Genomic DNA, 7,667 nt, shown 5'->3' with positions numbered 1-7,667 from the left:
GGGAGAAAAATCTGGCATGAGTGGAGTGATGGCCTAGAGGTAACGCGTCCGCCTAGGAAGCGAGAGAATCTGAGCGTGCTGGTTCGAATCACAGCGCAACTGCTGATATTTTCTCCCCCTCCACTAGACCTTGAGTGGTGGTCTGGACGCTAGTCATTCGGATGAGATGATAAACTGAGGTTCCGTGTGCAACATGCACGTAACACACGTAAAAGAACCCATGGCAACAAAAGGGTTGTTCCTGGCAAAATTCTGTAGAATAATCCACTTCGATAGGAAAAACAAATAAAACTGCACGCAGGAAAAAATAAAAACAAAAAAAAGGGTGGCGCTGTAGTGTAGCAACGCGCTCTCTCTTGGGAGAGCAGCCCGAATTTCACACAGAGAAATCTGTTGTGATAAAAAGAAATACAAATGCAAATACAAATTAGATCCCACATATTCAGATTCTCTCACTTCCTAAATGGACATGTTACCACTCAGCCATCACTCAGGGTGTGTTCAAGTGTGTGTTCAGATTTTGCATTTTGATGAATGTATTTTGGTGTTGATAATGGTGTTGGTATTGATTAGTAGTGTCAGTAATAGATATGGTATATTTTGAAAGGTTTCTCAGACCTGCAATCTGCTATGCCTGGTGTATAATTTCCTATGGTTGAAATCATTTTGCTTTGCTATTACGTTCATATGCAATGATCAGTTGGAAAAAATAATTTTTTCTTTCAATACCTCCAAGCTCTGTGATTAGTTACAAAATGACACCAAAGATGAGCAATAGTTGTGAGACCCTGTTGATAGAAGAAACATTTGATAAAAAAGATAAAAGAGAGTATCTTTTGAAACTTCACAAACAGTTTGGACATGCCTCAGCTGAAAATTTGTAAAAGTTAATTCAGAATGCAGGAGTCAAAAATACAGAAATGTTCAGAAATATGACAGAAATCTTGTAATAATGTGATGTGTGTGCCCGTCATCAAAAGACACCACCAAAACCAGTGCTGGGAATGCCTTTAGCAGATGACTACAATCAGACAGTAGCTGTTGATCTGCATGAGCTGGACAAGAATGTGTGGTACTTTCACATGATTGATGAATTTACAAGATTCATTGCAGGTGTTATCATCAAAAGCAATCACTCAGCAGTCATCATGGATAACTTCATGAAACACTGGGTCAGAGTGCGTGGCCCGCCAAAGGTATTACTCAGTGACAATGGCTGTGAATTCAACAATGAATTTAGAATTTTGAGACTTGTGACAATTTCAACATTGAAGTGAAAACGACAGCTGTGTACAGCCCTTGAAGTAATGGACTGATGGAAAGACACGCGTCAGACACTCTCAGATATTTATAAGGAAGTCTTGGCAGACAAGAAAGATCTTGATTGGGAAAAGGCACTGTGTTAGGCACTGGCAGCAAAGAATAGCATTGTGAACACACATGGCTTTTAGTTCATATCAACAGGTCTATGGAAGAAATGCAGATGTCCCTTCTACTCTGACAGATAAGCCAACTGCTTTGGAAAGTATCACCAGAAGCAAAATAGTTGAGAGCACATCTCAAGTTTACATGCCTCCAGAAAAGCCTTTACAGAGGCAGAAAGTGCACATATAAAATCAGGAGAGCATTGAGAAAATAGATGCGGCCGTGGTCAGGTCCATATCAGATGGGAGACAAAATCTACTACAAACACCCAGACAGCCATGAATGGAGAGGACCAGGAACTGTCAGGACAAGACGGAAGTATGATTTTTGTGTGTCATGGTGGAACCCTGGTTCGTGAGCATCAAAGCAGACTAAGAAAGATTAGAGAAGAAAAAGAATTTGAAAAGACAAAATATGAAGTTACAAGAGGAACTGAGTCTTTACCAACTCACATTTCACTAAAACAAGAAAACATAAGTATTTCAAATAAAAATGACTCACAGAATGTTCATACGGAGTCAACCACATCTGATATTGACATGGATTCAGAAGATGAAACAAACGACAAAAGTATTGAAAGCAGGATTAACATAAAAAGACTCAAGCCAGGACAACTGATTTCATATGAACATATGGATTATGGATCAAGAATATCTGCAAGGACAATAAACAAAGCAGGAAAAACTAAAGGGAAAAAATAAAAACTGGTATACCATAGAGTACCTTGAAGTTGAACCAGAAGAATATGAATGTCAGTGGATTTAACCCCTAGGCTGCCTATATGACGAGAGAACTCGTCATCGCAAGCATGTATGCTTCGCTGCCATAATGACGAGATAACTCGTCATCGAAATATTCTGACTCTTCCCAGGTTTGCATTCAGTTCGTTGACAAAAATACTGGTAGATTTAGCTCAGGGAATCTTTCTGGATCTATTCATAGCTAGAAACACCACATACATCATGAGGCAGTCTTTTATTTGAATGTTTTGGTTGGGTTACTGTCATAGTGTTTGCCTGGCTCCTCTCCTCGCTCGCTCAACAAAATGTCGGACTGATGCCATGCTGAAGACATGCGATCGTGGCGAACTAAATCAACCAAGATTGTTTTCTTTAGCTGATGCTCAGAAAGAATTGAAGTGTAATTTCGAAGGAGAAGACAGTGATGAACATTTATAGGATAATTTGATATAAAGGGAAAATAAAGGGAGCAATCAAGAGAGCAGCCAAGATACGACTATTAGTAAGTGATGCCGACTGTTCAGCTGTAACAGATGACAGAAGTGACCAAATTTTTAGCAGGACACAGTGTGAGCGATTTTCTTGGCACTCAGCCAACGCAGTCTGATGAGAACTGGATAAAGTGACTGTGTGAGAGGGGTGAAGAGGAGGGGGGTGGAGACTGAGGGGGTGTGGCCTCACATCCATATTATCACTTGGAGAAGTCACAGTGCATTGTGTATCAATCTCTTTTAAAAAATTTTTTTATTGTTGTTGTTCTAGTATGATTTTGTGTGTGCAGATATCCATTTGTCCAGAAAATATGATATTTTAGTGCAAATTACCTGACTATGTTTGTAATGAACAAGTTGAAAATTGACAAAAAAACAAAACACTGATTTCAAAACAACAGCATGTCACTAAAAATACGTAAAATGGGAAAAAATCATGTGTTTTGTATTCTTTATTCATTTTCCTTTCAGAAAATATATATACTTTTATGGGTCTTTCTCCAATAACAAAGAGCACAGAATTTAAAAAAAAAAAAAAAGTATACCCGTTTTTTGTGAAAAAAATCCCTGGCAAAGAGATTTCACTTAAATCTTATTTTCCTGGCAGTGAAAGTGTTAACCAAAGTCCATTGCCTTACTATATATATATCTGCTACAGAACCTGTGACGGCAGTGGATTCAGATAAAACTGTCCTGATGATAGAAGGTCGCTCTTTTGAAAAAGCTAAACAAGAAGAACTGGAAAGCTGGAAAGGAAATAATGTGCACAGCGAAGTAGAAGATAAAGGACAAAGATGTGTTTCTACGAGCTGGATGTATTCACACAGATGAATCATCTGGAGAAATGATACCCAGAGCTAGACGAGGTGTGAGAGAATTTGAAGAAACAGACAATGATGACTTTAAAAAAGACCCACCAACATTTGCAAGTGAATCACTGAAAGTGATTTTATCAATTTTTGCTCAAAAGAACTGGACGCCATACTCCATGGACATCAAGACCGCATTTCTCCAAGGACAGGAGAGAAAGAGAGATATTTGTCAAGCCTCCAAAAGAAGCTGATAGAAAAGGGAAATTGTGGCACTTGGAGGAGTGTGTCTGTGGACTCAGTGATGCTTCTTTACAATGGTACAATCAAGTCAAGGATGTGCATCAAAAGTGTGGAGGAAATAGACCTTCAGGTGACCATAACTCCCCCTTTCCCCAGGGGGGAAGGGGGGTGGGGGGGTTCATTATGATTTCCCAAAAGTTTGATCAATTTGCTATCCAAATATACCTGTCTGCCAAATATGAATTACGGTATGAGTATACCAGGGTATGGTTAAAAAAGGCACTGTTTTTGTATTGTTGCGAAAGTGTGTCATCACGAAAAATGGTATGTTGTTATTCGTGAAATATCCTAATTTACTAAGATAAGGTTTGTAGAGCTTCATATTATATCACTCAGCCTTCTGCTATCAAGCATGACCTGTTAAAATGTACCCGAGCATTACAGGTGTTCTATTACTGACCTGAACTCCACAATTTCATGTCGCCGCAATTTACTACATTGTATTTGGTAAACAAGACATTATCATTTATGGTTTTTGTATCCATACACCACACTTACATCAGCAGGAGGACTGTTCACAATATCTGCTTTATAGTTTATTCAATTTTTCTGTCCATAATTACCTGCGGTCTAAGAATCCAGACAATGTTTAAAAAAAGAACCCCATCAACTCCCTTCTTTGGCAGTTGCGAAAGGTGTGGCCAACACAAATAGCAGACAGTTTAGAGTTCATTGCAAAACTAACTCAAACCATTCCTTTCGAATTACAAAAAATATCACTGAATTGTTCATGTGCACTACCAAACTGTGCCGTCTTTCATTTCTTGTTACAAGAACCTCTTTCTTGCACTTTGCATATTTTGATGGTATACTTTTGTAGTTTTTTTTTGTGCTCCATTTTGGGGTGACTTCAGGGTACCTATTTGTGTCCTTGGTGAGTTTCTTTGCACTTGATGTGCCTTTGAGAAACTGTCACAGTTGAAGAATCCTCAGAGCTTACAACACTGAAGTAGGCTCTGATGGCATGGTTGTATTTCCCAGCCACATGGGCTTCAGTGGACTCTGGAGCCTCTGGTGCAGATGCCGAACTGAGCAATTATGTCTCTAAAGCCTGTTCCTCTCATGAGTTTTCCCATAGTACCAAGTTTAAGTTTAAGAAGTTTAATTGAACCAAGCCATCTGCCCATGTAAAGGGGGTGGGATCACAAAGGGGGAATGTGAAATGATCAGCAAACAGCAACGTAATTACGTTTCAGTTTGACTGGTCAATGACATACGTTATTTCAGATTTTAAATGCATCAATTGATTATTGATTGATATTGATACTTATATAGCGCCTATCCTCAGTCGGAGACCAAGCTCTAAGCGCTTTACAAACACGGGGTCATTTATACAACAGGCTGCCTACCTGGGTAGAGCCGACTGATGGCTGCCATTGGGCGCTCATCATTCGTTTCCTGTGTCATTCAATCGGCTTTCAGGCATGCACACATACACATTTAGACAAACATGTAACATTTAACATTTTATGATTATGACCGTTTTGTTCATTTACCCCTCAATGTAGGTGGCCATACTCCGTTTTCAGGGGTGTGCATGTTGGGTATATTCTTGTTTCCATAAGCCACCGAATGCTGACATGGATTACAGGATCTTTAATGTGCGTATTTGATCTTCTATGTGTGTATACACATGAAGGGGGTTCAGGCACTGGCAGGTCTGCAGATATGTTCACCTGGGAGACTGGAAAAATCTCCACGCTTTACCCACCAGGCGCCACCGAGATTCAAACCCTGGACCCTCAGATTGAAAGTCCAACACTTTAACCATTCGGCTATTGCGCCCATCAGTCAGATACCCTGCTTGTCTATACAAATACATCTGGCATCAGACATCAGTAAAGGTAACCTGAAATCGGAGGAATGCCTGTAATATTTGCTGGGGATGTGCCTTTCCCGGAGATCAGAATATTTGGGACATATAAATACAAAATAAATTTCGCTTTCCAAAACACCTATACAAGATGAACAGTCAGATGACATGTTCCTGGAATAACGATAATGGTGAGTTTGTAAAGCTGACACACCTGATCTAAATCTGGTTAAAGTTCTTTTTAACACCCTATGCTTTAAGTCAAAGAGATATTGAGACACACCAAATATTTGCTTAAATGAAGAGTAAAACTATATATGTCTTTGTTTGTTAGCTCACTCTGCCATCCTTCTACAAAGCAGTCAATCAGTCTTTGTTTGCATTCGCTGAGAAAAATATGAACATTCTGAACACTTTGGTTTTCCCATACCTCTCCAAAACCATATTTATACAAAGTAAAACATAGGATGGAAGCCCAGCTGTAATGATTTCTAGAGTTGAGGGTCAGATACACTTTCAAAGGTACACGTTCTTGACATTCTCATTTGTTTTAGCCAGTATTTTACACATCTTATATATATATGTATTATATATATATATATAATTTAGAGAGGGTACCTTTCACTATCTCCATAAACAAGAGCATTGGGTGTTCAATACTAACATTTAATAACCTTTTCAAAGCAAACAGATAACTCTTTCATTTTTTATTTCTATCATAGTATGGTCTGCAATTAATCACCAAACTTCAGAACCATAAGTTAGCATTGGTTGAATCTGGCAATCAAACTAAAGAATACTTTTGGATGTTTTTCACCGAGTTACCACATTACAAATTATTCCTCTTTTTGCTTTAGCTGCTCTGTCCTCAATTGCGCGAGTAAAGGAAAGGGAAGAAAAAAGATACTTTTTCTGATTAATGATTTATAGTTTTATGTTACCCAAAAAACCCATTTCTCTCTTGCTACAAAATACCCCCCTTTATGAAACACAACTACTTTAGTTTTTTCTAAATTAACTGATAGATTCAGCCAGCTAGAGGCCTCCCTCAAAATACCAAGCTGTTGCTGCAAACCAATTAGAGAAAAGGACAGCAGCAAAGCATCATCAGCAAACAACAATATCAAAATTTCAACCAAGTCTGGGATTAAAGTCACACCATGCTTACCATTATGGATTACATCATTTGCCAGTTCATTGATAAGCAAAGAAAATGATACCAGCCTACAAATTTCATCTTGTTTTAATCCACGAGGACAGACGAATGTTTCAGTGCATTCTCGATTCGCATGTACGCTTGCTTTCACCACTTCATTCATACTTCTGATGGTATTGTACATTTTACCCCTGATTCCATTCTTTTTCAAAACCAGCCAGAGATATTGTCTATTCACCAAATCGAAAGCCTTTTTAAAATCGATGAATGCAACATACAACTTCTTAAGATAAAGTAGTTGTTCTTGAACTAATGCTAGAAGATGAAAAATACTATCGACAGTGGCATAGTTTCTTCTAAATCTGGCTTGGGATGCATTGATTAAGTTATTATCCTCAGCCCATCTGTAGCTGTATAATTTACCCCCAACATCTAATAAGGAAATACCTCTGTAATTGTCAGGGTTCTCCGGGTCACCCTTTTTATGTATAGGTTGTATAATAGATTCGGACCAGTTTCGTGGAAAACTACCAGAATCAAAGAGTCTGTTGAAGTATTTGGTTAAAAAGGAAATAGTGCAGTGGGAAGAGTATAATATAAAATTCTCCACTCAGTCCATCGGGACCGTCTGTTTTACCGTTTTTGAGAGATTTCACAGCCTCCTCAACTTCCTTCTCTTGTATAGCGCTATCTAGTGAATTACAATTTACGTTTAAATCAGGCAACAGATCACCATTAACAGCATCATCAAATCATAGAAGTAGAACTCATCATTACTATGTGCACTATTGAAAACCTTTTTGAAATGATTAAACCATTCATCAGATTTATTGAATTCTGTCTCAGTTTATTGGAAGTCAAAACAGACTTAACACTAATAGTAATAACAGTACTCCAAAACGTTTTGGGGTCTTTACCGCTGCTCTCAAG

The 7,667-nt window shown here is 38.4% G+C and overlaps 1 protein-coding gene across 1 annotated transcript in view; it reads left to right on the top strand.

Annotated features, from left to right (window-relative positions):
* The window catches only part of LOC143296629 (uncharacterized), a 141,329-nt gene that overhangs the window by 95,701 nt on the left and 37,961 nt on the right, over positions 1–7,667 (top strand). The gene's annotated exons all lie outside the window — the stretch shown is intronic.

Source organism: Babylonia areolata, chromosome 21, assembly GCF_041734735.1.
Source record: "Babylonia areolata isolate BAREFJ2019XMU chromosome 21, ASM4173473v1, whole genome shotgun sequence".
Classification (NCBI taxonomy): domain Eukaryota; kingdom Metazoa; phylum Mollusca; class Gastropoda; order Neogastropoda; family Buccinidae; genus Babylonia; species Babylonia areolata.
Note: the sequence above shows the minus strand (reverse complement) of the source record. Positions and strands in the feature narration are given on the sequence as shown.